The sequence below is a fragment of the Octodon degus genome, unplaced genomic scaffold (genome assembly GCF_000260255.1).
Source record: "Octodon degus isolate 3935 unplaced genomic scaffold, OctDeg1.0 scaffold00066, whole genome shotgun sequence".
In the NCBI taxonomy this organism is placed as follows: Eukaryota; Metazoa; Chordata; class Mammalia; order Rodentia; family Octodontidae; genus Octodon; species Octodon degus.
In genome coordinates, this window is record NW_004524642.1 from 1,362,564 (window position 1) to 1,378,447 (window position 15,884).

A 15,884-nucleotide genomic window follows, 5' to 3' on the forward strand; every position below is an offset into this window, starting at 1 on the left:
TTTACGGAAGTTATTATTTTTAGTCCAATGAGCTCGCGGCGGAGCGGGGTGCGGGCTGGGCCGAGGGTCGGTGCCGCTGCCCCAGAGCGCCCTGCTCTCTGGATGGCGAGATGGTTGTTATTATTTGTTACTTGCTTAGTGACTGTGACTAATTTAATATTTGTCATTGTGAAAGAACCGAGAGGACAGGGAGCTGGGGGGCACCCGGGGAGATGATTTAGGGGTTTTTTGTGGGGGTTTTTGTCATCCATGTTTTTGTGTGGCTCCGTGTTTTTTTTTTTTTTTAATATACATATCCTTTTTTTTTTTTTTTTGCGGAACCGGGGATTGAACTCAGGTCCTTGCACTTGCCAGGGAAGTCCTTATTCCACTGAGCCATCTCCCCAGCCCAAAAAACCCACATTTGTTAAATATCATCATTCTTTATTTTATTTTATTTTATTTTTATTTGTTGGAACCGGGGATTGAACTCAGGCCCTTGCACTTGCCAGGCAAGTGCTTATTCTACTGAGCTATCTCCCCGGCCCTCTCCCTAACTTTTCCAGGCTTGCTTGAACTTGCTTTCCTCCTGCCTCCACCTCCTGAGTAGCTGGTGTCAGCAGGTGTGTTCCGCCTCACCTTCTGTTAAGCCTATTCCTGCCTTGGTTATGCCATTTTCATTTGACAGGTGAGGCTTGTTGTCCCATCTGCCCCTCATAATTGTTGAGCTGACCTGCCTTACAATGTGAATTTTGGTCCAGAGGATCAGAAATCTTCCCTGGATTAGGAATTCATCTTCTTGTTAAGGTTTTAATGTTTTGAAACACATCATTAGAAGGAAGCATGGCTAGTAGCTTGTCAAGAAGAGAACTGGTCCAGAGTCATAAGGTGCTCCTCCTGGTAAAGGCTGCTATTCATTGTCACAATGTCGAATACACACAATAATGTCACAAGGAATATAGAAAAGAGGCCACCGCAACTGTGGTACTGCCCTAGTAAGAGGTGCTCTATAGCTGGCTGCAAGTGTTACAATGCAATCTGTCGGCGTGAGCTGCACCGGAAGAATGCTAACTTGTGGATTAACAAGGAAGAGAATGTCCAGACAAAATAATATTGCCTCCAGTATCTGAAGTATTGATCATGTGCTGGATTTTCTTTCTATTAATGGACAAATCACAAGAGACAGCAGTTTTTTCTTTCCTTTCTTGAGGATTATGTGTCTAATTAAATACTTAGTTCCGAGAAAGCACTTATATAGGACCCTGCAAACTTTTCAGCTGACCTGCCTGGATGTTGGAGAGCCGCAACAATACTGCCATGAGGATGCCTGAGCCTGAGGCTTCCAATTTTCCAGCCAACAAGACATCATCTGTACAGTAAAAATGATGAGTCTCCGAGGATATAGGTGCACTTGCTAACTCCTGACTCGCCCCCTGATAGAAACTCGCAGGAGAGTTCATCTCACCGCCCTTCTTCTCCTTGTGAGTCTTTCTTACTCAGGAGGAGCGCCTGGGGTCGCATGTCATGGGGAATCACAGAGGCAGAACACGTTCATCTCCTATACATCCTGATGTGGAAATCAACAGCAGTTGATGGAGCTGTCCCCAAAGGCTCCACCTATGTCGTTACGTTAGTTTTCCTTCTTTCCTGGAAACCCTGTCCCGGCAGCAGCAGCAGCAAGAGCAGGCTGTGTTCCTTGCAGGTAAGACTGTGTAGGGTGACGATCTGGTTGCTTAGATGAAGCACAGACACAAAACTCCAGTTTCTCCTTTCCACGAGATGTTCTGATTTATTAAGACAGATACGAACAAGTTGGAACTGTCCTAAAGATGGGAAAACCTTGTCATGCCCTAATTATTTTTCTCCATAAAACCCCCTAGATCAGAGTAACAGAGGAGTGGGTTTGCAGCTCATACTCCTAGATGTGGCACGTTTGTGTTGCTTTCAAGTGACAATGAAAGTGATTCTGCTGAGCATGCGGCTTATGTGAAAAAGCCTTCAGTGTTTTGGCTTAACTACTGCCTATATCAGGGGCCAGCCCGTCACGAATGCCACCTTCTGCTTCACTTCTAGGGATTCTTTGTTTTTTTTAGTTTCTTTTTTTTATTAATTTTATTGAGAAACAAATAGTAGTAAGACAGTTTCAAAACAGGTTAGTAGGACAGTTACAGTAATTCATATGTTGCATATTGTTGTCTTCATAGTAGTTATTCATAGTACAAGATGCAGACATGATATCCTGTACAAATACTATTACTACAAATCTTTCTTCTCATTGAATTAAGACAAAGTAGCTGTATATCTATCCTATTTTGTATATACAGGTAAAAAATGCTCCTTCATTTATATCCCCTTTTTGTTTAGTTTTGTCAGAGATGGGTGTTCCATTGCCATTTAAATATTGTAAGTGCATGAATTCAGCAAAATAATCCAATATAGTCCAGTAGTCCATAGTAGTAGTGCATTATCTGTAAGATCGGCAATGTCGAAGTTGTTGACTTGAACCTTTTACAGCTCAGCATATTAATATGGCTTTATTTTTTATACCTCTTTATTATAATTTTCTGCTGGATTGTTAAGACCAAGATAAAGCCAGACCTATATAATAAGAAATGTAACTTCTGTATCTGACAAGGTCAATCAAATCCCCTCAGGATTGGTCCTGAAACCCTGAGTTTGTAGATCCTTTGTCAGTGTCAGCCATGTGGATGAGTCATGGCCATGGCTTGACCAATGTGCTCTCTATGAAAGCCTGTGAGAATGTTTTCTCTCCATGTGACTCTCCTTAGGCACACTCTGCATCATCAATCACTTTCCTCTTTGGCCCCATAATCTCCTTGATCAGTAAATTTGGCACAACAATGAGTTACAGGATATTACAGTACAGGTTCACTCAGTATGTCCTGAGTCTTCAATGACCTTGGGTGGCTAGGGCCAAAATGTTGGCTATCCTTGCAGCCCTTCTTTTTACTAATTTTTGGTTTGCAAACTTAAGTTGTTAACCCTCCAGAAGAGAAGCGTAATGATATTATTACTCTGTAACCTAGGCCCTTGAGCTTAAACTCACTATCTGTCTGGACTGCCTGTCATTCTGGTCTTCTAAATATGTACTGCTTCTAACGTCATATCAATTACTGCTATACTGTCTCTCAAGTAAATGTTTGTTTTTTAAAAAGGGTAATAGGGCTGGGGAGATGGCTCAGTAGAATAAGCGCTTCCCTGGCAAGTGCAAGGGCCTAAGTTCAATACCAGTCTCGCAAAAAAAAAAAAAAAAAAAAAAGCCATGTTGAAAAAAAGGGTAATAAATAAAAACAAGAGACAAGAAAAAAATGTCATAGGACTATCCTACTACAATGCTGTATATGGTTAGATTTGTAAATTTCTGTGTAAAAATATTTGTTTATTTCTAATTTTTAAATTTTTTTATTTTTTGATATTTTCTTCACATTCTGTAGGGACTTAAGGTTTAACACATCAATACTTGATGGAAGTACCTGTTCCATATTATGTCTAGGGATTCCTTAGCTCACAGTTGCCTCTGCCTTATGCTTCCACTAGGGCCTTGGTGCCCATTAGACCAATGCCGTGAAGACGTTCTTACCTCCTCCCGCCTGGAGGAGCTTGGTCCCAACAGCCTCACTCGGAGGGCAAGTTGACATAATCTGGATTATTTCTTAAAAATTTTATTTCAAAGAGTATAAAATGCTAAAATAAACCATGAGAAATAGCACAAAATTTCATTAAAGAAAGTAATAGCAATTTGACAATGGTCGTTGTACTTCGTAATGTTATCTTTAAATTATCTATTTAGGTTATCAGATGTAACCCTGCAAAATTGTTAAAAAGGTTATATGAAATTAAAAGAAAATGATAAAAGTTAAAAAATAAAATAAAAAACTTAAGCATTAAGTGCTTCTTTCCAGCAGAAATCAGCAGTACAATTATCCAAGCTGTCCTGCATGCACACATGAACATACCTTTTCCCCTTCTTTCTTTTGTCCTTTTCCTCATCCCAGTGTTTTCCTTCCCACTGAACACATTATTTTCCTGTCAAAGTATGTATTGTGCCGTTTAGATTTTAGTCATTCCTTCAGGTTCTTACACTAGCGAGACAATCTGATGTTTGCATGTGTGGGTCTGATTCGTTTCACTTACAAGCATATGGCCTCTAGCTGCATCCTGTTCCCTACAAGGCCTCAAACTAATCTTTCTTTATAGATGAGTATTACTCCATGGTGTAAAATACCACATCCTGCTTCTCCCTTCCTCAGTTAATGGGCACTTGGGTTACTTCCACTCCTGAGCTGTGACAAAGTGTGCTGCTGTAATCCTGGGTGCACGTATATGGCTGTGGCAGGGTGCTCTCAGTTCTTTTGGGAAAATGTCTGGGAAGGGAAGAGCTGGCCACTCCTGATTCTTACCTAGCAGTCCCTCAGCCTCTAAGAAATTAGCTAGAAGGGACACTGAGCAGGAAGTGGAAGCCTCGTCCTTATGCGGATGCTGTGCGCCTTCTTCCCCTCACCAGAGCTCCGTGGGGATCTACTTCCTCATTTTTACTTGCTTGTACTGCAGTGTCTCCACTCCTTGTGTGAAGCTTGTGCGTGTACACAACACGTTGTGATTAGTCTTCTCTCTTTTCTCTCCCTCCCCAGCCCTGCCTCCACCTCACGACCCCTTCACGTCTGAGAAAGGTCGGGCTCCTCCCTCCTACCTTTTATTTTGCTTTGTATTTATAGTTTGGGTTCTCATACAGGAGAGACCGTGCGGTAGCTAAGCTCCTTTACTGTAGCACTCCTGATGTTAATTTCAGTTTTCTCTAAAAATATTTGTTTTGCTAATTCTTTAAGTATTTTGCCTGTATTTTTGAAAATATTAGACTTTATAGAAAATTGCCTTTTTCTATTTTCATTTAATTCAAATAAAAAAGATAAAGTCACAATAGTTATGAAGAGGATTAAATATCGAAAGATTTGTTTCGTATTTTACTTATTTTACTTAACATTTTGGTCTCAAGGTGCATCCATGTTCCTGCAAATGACTCAAGTTTATATTTTTTTGTGGTGGAATAGTACTCTATTGTGTACAAATGCTGAAAAACTACAAATAAAGGGCAACTGGTAACTCAGATGATAAATAATTGGGGGCATGTTGAACATTAATTAATGTAGCAGATTTTTATTGAACATCTACAATGTTCTAAACAGTTTTTAATTTTTGACATAAAAAGCTGGGAATCATGTATGTAAAATAAAGCTTTTTAATAAAAACACAGGTGTAACGGTATTTCAGACAAGTGACAAACAAGGCTAGGAGGAGGAAGCAGGTAAAGGGCATGCATCTTTCCTTGGGTCAGAAGAGTGTAATGTGAATTTTTCAAGAGTCATATCCAGGAAAGATGCAGAGAAATTCCCTAATTTAGAAAGTGTGTATGAAGTAAAAGAATATTAATAGTATTATAAGGATTGAAACTTGATCCAACTATAATGTTTAGAGGCGAGACCTTTGGGATATGATTACAATTAAATAAGATTATTATGCATGTTTCATGGACAGTAATTCCAGAAATATTTGCTAGCACACATGACAGATGGACACACATTATTTAACTAAGTAGGTAAGCTTGGCCACTCCTTGAACATCTTTGAATGCCATTCCAAGGATTTTGACTTAATATGCAGGGTAAAGAGAAAAATTCATAATTTGAAGGATAAAAGCAAGATATGATGCATCTACGTGTGGTAACTTTTTTTCTATTGTAAAATAACTATGCCAGAGAAGAAAAGATTTGTTTGGGCAATAGTTGCAATGTGATTACGGCTGTACTTGTGAAGTACACTAGAGGGCACAGTCCAGGGAGTAGGGAGCGGGGAGAGACTCTTTTGAGGCTGCTGCCAAGTTTTGGCCCAAGAAGAGCAGGGGAAAAGCGATCAACAGTGACAACCCTGTTGCAAAGCTTACTCACTGCTACAGTAAAAGGGCAGCCAATTTCATTGTAATGATGATGCCGTGATGCTAATGGTAAAAATTCATTTTCAATGCATCTAAGAATAAACTTGGTAAATATTATAAGGTCAAAGATGGCCTTGAGTTGACTCTATCATTTTTGACTCTGCCATTGCATTTGATGTGCTTTTAGAGATTGTTACATTGTCCAGGTTGTCCCAAACTAAACTACACAGCTTTATATGTCTCTGAGATATTCTGAAAATTGAAACAAATCTTTGGACATTTAATCCTTTTCATAACAATTGGGACTTTATCTTTTTTATTTGAATTAAATGAAAATAGAAAAAGGCGATTTTCTGTAAAGTCTAATGTTTTCAAAAATACAGACAAAATACTTAAAGAATTAGCAAAACAATTTTTTTTTTAGAGAAAACTGAAATTAACATCTACTTTACCAAATAATAATGAAAACCCACAGCCTGATACAAAGAGTCTTCGTGTCTATACTTACAGCTTATAAATCTTATAGTTTTAAAGCATTAGATAAGAAGAAAAGAAAACTACGTGAAGTGAGCCGTGACTTTATGTGGCCACTAAAACACAAAGATCCTTGCAAATCATTGAACGTCCTGATTCGGGAGAGTCTTTGATGAATACACTGGGAAGGCCCCTTCGCAGTCCTGGAATGTGGCACTGTGCTAATCCTGCAGGTGATCTTTCCTTGTTCTATCTGAAGGTTAATTAGGTCCCTTCCTCCTGTAGCATCCGCTTAGTGCCTTGTAAGCTGGATCTCGCTATTAGCACTATTCATTTGTTCCTGTAAAAGTGGTCTCATCCTCATCTACTTGCATGTTAGGGTCAGTGTCACTTTCCACTTCCTTCTTAGCTAATGTAAGTTCTTCTGCACAGCTTTACTCAAATGCCTTTTCCTCAAGGCTCCCTTCCCTTGCCACAGAGAAATACACACACAATGCACACATGCCTGTATCAATACAGATTTTTTTTCTTGTTCTCTTTGTAATATATTTATTGTATTTGCCAAAGTTGCAAAAAAGTCTCACTAAGTGGGAGAAGGACTCATCAAAATGTACAATTTACGTTAGCCCTGGCATTCTTAAGTGATGCATGTTTGTGGGTGAGAAAATGCTGGACTTCATTGTAGACTTGTTCTTGAAGTGTAGGCAAGTAGGGGGCCTGCCCCTTAGCTCAGTTCTTTAAGTGGCTGCTTCCACAAAGCAGTCAGGCTCAGGTTGCTGTGGTTTGATTCCCACAACTCAAGCCAGCCAAACCTGCCCTGAAGACACTCGGAGCAAAAAAAAAGTGTAGGCAAGTAGATAGACCCACTAATGCAAGACACAGGATGGCATAAGGTCAACTCGTCTTGTTCTCCCCTCATGTGAAGCAGCTATGAGTAGGACTCACGTGGAGGCCCTGCAGAAGCTAATCACCCAGCTACCTCCTGCATTTCTAAGATACTGTCCCTAATTGGTTTGCAACCTGCAAAGAGAAAGAGGATCTAGGAGCCGGAGCAGATCTCAGGCTGGCAAGAATGAATTCAGGTCCCAGAATCACGGCCAGCTAATCACTACTGTTCTCAGGCTTTGTGAACTACCTGAAATTTAGGCAAGAAAGTGATCAGAACAACGATGTTGTGTTTTCTGTCGGTGTCACTTATGGCTTCAACTAACTTGAGGAGTTATCCACTCTCTGTACAGTGGAGCTGTTTTCTAAGTTTAAAATACAATAGAAGAAAAGTAATCAAAGAGATGGTAAAAGAAACAAAATAGCTGAGATTGAGTATAGACAGTTAAAATCTGAGCTTCTGTTGCTGTTGTCTAACCTTTGACTTGGAGTTTTCCACAACATTGTTTGGTGGTATAAACAAAACCAGGAGTCTGATTTTGCAGGCCTAAATATATTGCTCCATTTTTATAGCTGAGTAGTACTCCATTGCATACAAATACCATGTATTTTTATCCATTCCTCAGTTGATGGACATTGGATTTGTTTCCAGTATTTTGCTGCAATAAATTGTGTTACTATAAACCTGGGTGCACATATATTTCTGTGCTATGAAATCTTGTGCGGCCTGGCACCAGGCAGACCTCCTTGAAGCCAGGGAGCTAGCTGAAAAGCACGGGCAGCATGAGCACCTTGGAGGCCTCTGGCAGGTTGGTCAGGAGCAGGGTGTGATTTAGTGGATTCCCCCAGGTGGCGTCTGCCCTGGCATCAGCTGCTGTGGAGACACGGCCCCGGGGGAATCTGGCCGGGTGCGAGGCCTGGAGGTGCAATCATGCCAGGAGGCGGCATACAGGGCGGCTGGCCCAGCACGAGGTACACGATGCGTGGAACCTGAGCTGTTGGTGGCAAGCCTGGGACAGAGCCCCAGACAGCTCCCATGCTGCACAGCCTTCTCGGCTGATGGTCTCTCCTGGCGCTTGGGCTTTCCCTTCTCGCGCTTGCGGTCACCCTGCTCCGTGAAGGTACCCTTCCTCCTGCCAATGAGAGCCGAGTGGGTCTTGGCACAGCTTGCCCTAGAAGGGAAACCTCGCATGGAGTACAGGGCACTGGCGGCACTGCTGGCCTCTGTGAGGAGGACAAAGGCCTGGCCCTGCTCCCCAGGCTCTGAGACAAAGCTAGGAGAGCCCGGATATGGCCTAACAGATGATGGCCTAAGGGGACTTCTCCAGCTCATCCTTTTTGATCTTCTCCTAGCACTTGTTGCTATAGATAGTGTGGGCAGGTCTTGGGAACTGCCCTGGTAGGGCTGAAGGGCCGCAGGGCCAGCGCCGAGTGCCAGCCAGTGCTTCAGATCAGATCGCGACAGCCTTTCTTTCTGGAGTGAGATGGAATCTCAGTGCTGTTTCAATTTGCATTTCTCGGATGCCCAATGATGTGGAACGCTTTTCATATATTTATTTGGTAAATGGACACAACTAGAGACCACACTCATAAATCAGACCCACATGTGCAAACATCTTACTGTGCATCTAGTGTAAGAACCCAAAAGAGTGAGTAAAATCTGAAAGGCACAATAGATTCTGTGAAAGGGAAAGAAACTGTTCAAAGGAAGAAACAACTGGGATGAGGGAAAACAGAAAAAGAAAGAAGGAAGGATATCTATCTATCTATCTATCTATCTATCTATCTATCTATCTATCATATATATATCTATATATATATAGATATATATATGCTAAGAAAATTATACTACCAATTTCTATTGTTTTATTAAAAGGAACAATTAATGCTTAATTTTTTGACCAATTTCCCGTGCTTACATCTAATAATCTTGAACAACTACTTTGAAGACAATGTACAAATATAACAACCATTTGAATTCATGTTGTTTTGTCTTCTGAAATTCTATATCATTTCTAATATTTTTTAAAATTAGTTTTTACTCTCTACAAAATAGAAAAGAACAAAAAATATGTTGCCTCTAATATCAGTTGTGTGATTTCAGTGAATTACTTTAAGTCCTTGTTACTGTTATTTCATCCATGAAATGGGTATTATAATAACTTATGAGTATATGCCCAGGATAAAAATATTACAGTATTTAGAGGAGCAAGTCCTGGTCCACTTTGTTGTTATTATTTAGCCAGTAGTGCCGCTATAAAGATAAGCTTTTACAATCATTAATTCTTTAGGTGTAGCCTAAGGTAGACCAATGAAAGGAACAAATACTCTATAACTTTATGATTGTCCTAGCGCTATGAGCCACAGAAATACTTTCTAAAGGTGTGGCAGTCCCATGTGTTTGTTCACATCCACCTTGCTGAAGATTCTGGGTGCTCCCCCTTATGAGCCCGTGGGCTGATTTTCCTAAAGATGATTTTTGCTCATGGTTTGCGTCTTTCTTCCTGAAACAGTTTGCTGAGTTGATTTTTCTTTCTGCTGTTTGCTTGCTCCTCCTTCGTACAGAAATACATACTTTAGAAATTACTTCCAACTTTAGTTAGGAGTTTTTGTTCTCTTTAATTACCCTCTCTTATGTGGCAGCAAGCAATATTGGGTTCCTATGGGGCATGCATATATTCTGTGTAGTGTTATTCTCTCTTGAGGTTCTTATTTAATTTAAAAAATAAATTGCAATTGCTCTGAAGTGCCTCAAGGCAAGGTTGACCAGATGACCCAGGTTTGGTAAAGTTTAGTTTTTAAAGATACCCTTTGGTAGGGCTCAAATACGCTCCCTGTTTCCGGTCTGCTCAAGTTCATCTGAGCACTGGAGGTCAGACCAGAGAAACAGGGAGATAGAGGACTTCTAGGCCCTCCCAGCTTGCTAAGACTTTTTGAAAATTTAGAGGTGAACGTTAATTCCGATACTTTGCCAATTTACTAAAGGGAAGAAAGTTATTTTTGAGCTTTAAAAAATATTGACAAGTTAGGTAAGTTAAGAGAGTGAGCTTTTCATTGTCTGACCCAACAGCAAATATGGTGGTGAGTGGAACAGCCAATCTTTGAAGACTGAACAAGATTCAAGAGTCTTTATGTACATGACTCACAAGGCAGAGTTCTCTTCCTGGGCTGACACTTCAGCCTTTTGCACTGTTTTGTATTTGTTTACTGGGATGTTATTGAAACCTCATGGAGATTCAGAGTAAAGTGAAAACCTGTATATAGGCTGAGAATAAAACTGTTTAGATTTTGGGTGACTTGGTCAGGTATAGCATTTGCTTTACTTTTTATATATTATTTTTATTTATATTATGTGAAATATACTTGAATTAAAATAGTCTCAAGAAAGCCACAAGCTTAGTAAATTTTTGATTAATAAATTGGGTATCAGATTCATTTATTTTTTTTTCTATTCAGCTGTTATGTCTCATATTGAGAGTTTTATGTTGAAGGAATGTACTTTAGGATACCTTTTGCATGTTGTTAAGGTTTGAAATACCTGGAGTGGAGGTAGAAATCTTCAAATAAAAACACAGACTACTGGGAAAAAGGAGAATCTTGCTAGTTCCTAAAATTTAGAAAAATAATTGTCGTGAACCTTTTGCTTACTGTTAAAGAGACAACTTATAATAAGATCACATAGTAATGAGGGTAAATAAATCTACCATTGTAGTCACTTACCCAATTACATTGCACAAATGAGGTTGAGTTTTGTTTAAAAATGGATAAAGTCTGATTATATATTTTGAAGTCTTTCTTATGCCTTCTTACTATAAACATCAATTTAATCTTCAACAACTGGGATTAATGACAATGGGATTACAGTGTGAGAGAATTTGCACACAGCACTCAAATTGTAACTGTAACTTAAAAATAGAGCTCTGATGTTTATAGATTGTAAGAACTTCATTTAATTGATGAAAAGTAATAAGAATTAATGTTCTATTTTGAATTAAGTTCTATTTTTTAAAACTATATAAAATTGATCTTTACATGATTCATGTTATGAACAGTTTGTCACAGATTCATACGGAAAACCTAATAACGAGTTCATTACGAGTGCAATGGGAACTGGGGCAGCGAGCCTCAGTGGCTGCCGATGCAGACTGCTCACCGACGAAGCCCTCCTCGGCTTCCGTCAGCTAGAAATGTGCTTCAAATACCCGTATCACTGATGCGGGGAGACAGTCACAAGACCGAATGAGTAAAATGCTTGGGAAAGAAAATTATAAACTTTGCTACAAAATTATTCACTTCCTGGACTTTGGTTTCTGCAGGAAGGGAGTATCACGTTACTTTGTTTTTAACAGCGAGAGCAGTATAAAACCCTGACCCGGATTCTCCTTCTATAAAACTCTGCGGGAAAATTACACTCCACTGGTGAAATTCAGGCTGTAGAAGCACAACCACAATTATTAGGTGCTTTGCAGCCAATTTATTCTCTAGTTACATAAATAGAAAAAAATTATTTGCAACTATTAAATAACAAAATAGTCTGAAAAGAAGTCCGTTTATAGCGACAACTTCCACTTCCTTCACATTTTAGTTGACACAGTCCTTCTCTTTCCCATTGTAGTTTTTTGTAAGCTCATTTCAGTTGTGAAAGTTAATTTCCCAAGGACTGGTACCGGCCACGACTTCAGCTCAATCAGATGTAAATTTAGGTGAAGGAAGGCATCTCTTTCCTTCATTAAAGTTTTACATCCTGAAAAGCTAAACTCTAACAATGTCAGCCCTTTCCAAAAAGTAACTATACCAGCATATTGGATTTGAATTAGAAACTCCAAGCATGATTTTCAAATCTCTTTGTCTTTAATTATTTAAGCTTCATACTTTATTTTATTGCTATAAATTCTGAACAGTGAATTTTTTGTCAGCTTGAGAAAGTGAAAAGAATCTAGTATTGGTAATTAGAAAATTAGGTTTTAATCCTAGTTTTTTCCACTACATGACTTTTTAGTCTTTAAACCACTTATGTTTTTTAAGCTAACTGGTCTTAATTTTTTTTTTTTTGTGGAACCGGGGATGGAACTCAGGCCCTTGCGCTTGCTAGGTTAGCACTTATTCCGCTGAGCCACTGCCTCAGCCCCTTCATGACTAGAAGGAAGAGGCTAGGTACCATGGTCTTTCTTGGCTTTGACTTCTTGAACTTGCACCTTCTGTGCTTCTCCGCAATACTAAGGCCACAGACTTGAGAGACACTATGTACAAACTCAGCTCTTACCCTGACAATGGCCCATTTTACACTCATTTTCTGATTGTACATTTGGTGATGTGACAAAGTGACACTGAGTTCATAACTTTTACCTGTAAGTTGTAGATACAGATCTGATTATTGTAATATGTTTAACAAATATTTACTTATGTCTCCCATGCTTCAATCATTCTATTAATGATTTGGATAGATTATTAAAATAAGCAAAATTCACAGCTATGTTTCCTGAGGATAGATATAAACAAGAGAACAAGAAAATCACAATACCTAAGAATAAGCAAAAACTTCATGGGATACAACCAAAGAAACAAACATGCACAGTAACATTTTAACTATTTACATGTGCTTTGGTAAAAAAAAATGAAATAACTGGGATCATGGAGTAAATGACTTTATTAAATGGATTTGGCAGCAAACATTCCTCAGGAAGGAGAGGATGCCACAGAAACTTGAATACGTGATCAGCGGACCAAGTCCATAATGGTGGGAAGACGTGGCCAGCAGATAGAAGGGCTAAGCTCTAAGGCATGAACAACACTGCTGTGCAAAGAATGTGGAGAAAGACACTGTAGTTGGTGCTGTGGGGATGAAAGTAGTGAGAAGTAAAAATGTTCCTGGTTCACTTTGTTAAAAACCTTAACTTAAGCCTTCCTCTCTCTCTCTCTCCTCTTTGGTAGTTGTCTTCAGTACTGACACATAGTAGGGTTTGTGTCCTTCCTGTAGAGAGAAGGAAAATCAGGACTAGGGTTCAAAGGATGACTAGTTAAACCCTCAATCCTTTCTCTTGAAACCCTGCTACTGATGCAGATCAAGTGCATACTAGCGAGAAAGCGAATGAACGGCCACGTGGGACACAGCTGATCTGTCCGACTGAGCTCATCTTGCACCACACGCCCTGGTGACTGAGGGGAGACGCTGCACAGGTGACCACTAGGCTCATCTAAAGTGACCAGTGTGGGGCTGGGGAGAGGGCTCAGTAGAATACACAGTTGCCTGGCAAGCGCAAGGTCTTGAGTTCAATCCCTGGTACCGCAAATAAAATAAATAAAATAAAACAAGATAAAATGACCAGTGATCTTTAAAATTTGAGGTGGCTTGTTATACTGTACTCCACAACTGATCCCAGAAATGGTGTGTGTAGAGATTGGAGGTGAGTTCTGTGGGACCCTGTCAGGCCTAGAAACACTTCCACTTTTACTCTGAGTAAAATGAGAAGCCCTTGATGAGATTTCAAACAGAAATATAATACATTCTTTTCTTTACAAGTACTAGCTCTAGCTGCTGTGTATACTGTTCTATTCTAGTTCTGTCTTTCCTGACTCATCCTTACTTAAAAATATAGAATACAGAAAAGAGATGGGCACCTTATTTGGTACCTTCAGTCAATTTAATAATAAAGTTTTTTGATTACTTAAATTAGGACTTAGCCACAACATTTTGTGGATATAAAATTTATTTTGACTTTTCACATTTTTTTGAGGGAATTATTGATATATCCTTTTGCTCAAGGATAACTTTGGTATATGAGAAGTTTATCTAATTCTCATGTTTATGAGAGTTATCAGCTCGCCCAAGAGACAAAGTGTCATGCACGGTATGAAAAAAGAGCTAGGGAGGTAGCGCCTATGTGCGATCCAGGGTCCCTGGGAATAAAGCCACTTGGTAAAGGGAATTCTAATACTGCAGAACTCCCTGTATTTCTGTGATAGGTAATGTCGATTACCAATATAAGAATTAGCCTGAGAGATGCTTTGGAAGTTATTAAAGCACGCTTCAGGGTACGGCTTGGTGAGTCGTGAGGGAGTGACTTGGCGGAGCATTTTAGGTCCTTAGCTGCTTCCACGCTAGCTGTTCTCTGTTCCCTGTTTGGCAGGTGCTGTACTTTGAGCAGTTTTCTTCAACCATGTGTTTACATCACGGTGTCCTACCAGCAGCCTGCTGAAGATTGAAGGCTCTAAAACTGAGCCCAAATAAGCCTCTTCTCTTGCAAGTGGTATCAGATATTTTGTCCCAGCAAAGGAAAGCTGATCAATACAGAACATTAGGGCTGAGTCTGATGTTGTTACCATACTGACCACATGGTTCAAAATGTTTGAAATTGGTTTGTAAGAGAAGTCTGGGGGACACAGAGAACCCAGAATGCTGTCAGCGCAGATTGCTGGCAATTCTGGTGGAGCTAAGGCCAGAATACTGGTATCGATGTGGTTGTTAAAGGCCGCACTTTTGAGGTATCTGGTAGGAATAAGGAACCCGTAGGAAATGGGACTAAAATCCATGCATATTACACTCGTCAAAGAAGTTGTCTACAGTTTATTTATGGCCTAAAATATTTTGTGAGGCTGAATTTGAAGGTGAGGGTCTGATTGATCTAGCAAAGGAAATTTTTTTAAAAATTTAATTTAATTTTAAAGAGTTAAAAACAAAAGAACAAAAATCAGAAACAAAGACAGAGACAGGGTAACATGCAATGATACATGTGTTATAGATTTTCAAAGCAAGAGTAGTTGATTAACAGTGGTTGGTATATTTATCTATTTTTATTGTCAAATATGATGCTCAGATTAACAGATGTAGTTATGTAAAATTGAACATATGATTGCATATTACCACTTACTTTCAAGAAACTTTAAATTTTTGTTATTGTCTCTCTTTTTCTTCTCTTGCTTTTTAAAAATATTTATTTTAAGGAGTATAATAATAATTGATATGACATTAGAAATGCTACACAGTTAGAAGACTAAGATGACAGGCCTTCAAGCATGGTTTTTGTACTGCATACTGATAGCAAAGGAAATTCTAAGGCAGGCCAATGTTCAGGTGCAGCGTGGGTACTACTGACTTACTTTAACTAGATTTAGAGTGGTAATTGGGAGAAAACTCAGAGATAGACACATCAAAATCTTGCTACTTGGCTACAAAATCAGCACACTTAAAGTTGGGGGCAAGAAAGCGCAGTGTCTAATGGATTAGTTCTATTAAAAAGAAACCAAGGAGTTTGTACCAGGAAAATAGAAAAGCCACACTGAGGGTATCCCAGAAATCAGCAGACCTTGTTTGGGGTACAAGGTGGACAACTGTTACCTCTTTTGAAAGATTTTTCTTTGACATGAGCGCCTTCAGGCATGCCGCTTGCTGAGGTCACCCGAGGAAGTGCGAACTAGCAGTAAGTCCTTCGGGCTCCCAAAGCCTGCTGCAGCTGGGGCCCAGTGTGCCTCGCGACATGACACCACTGACGTCACCCACGGATGCTGGCTTTGCAAGCACACAGAGGATGAGGGTTGTGGGGTCATGGGGCCTTTCACCCAGACTTGAAGGATGGCCTTGAAGCCAAGCAGCGTGTGGT

The 15,884-nt window shown here is 39.7% G+C and overlaps 1 pseudogene; it reads right to left on the minus strand.

Moving 5' to 3' along the window:
* Positions 1 to 7,964: 7,964 nt before the first annotated feature.
* On the minus strand, positions 7,965 to 15,665 carry LOC101576237 (annotated as a pseudogene).
* Between the last annotated feature and the right edge of the window lie 219 nt (positions 15,666 to 15,884).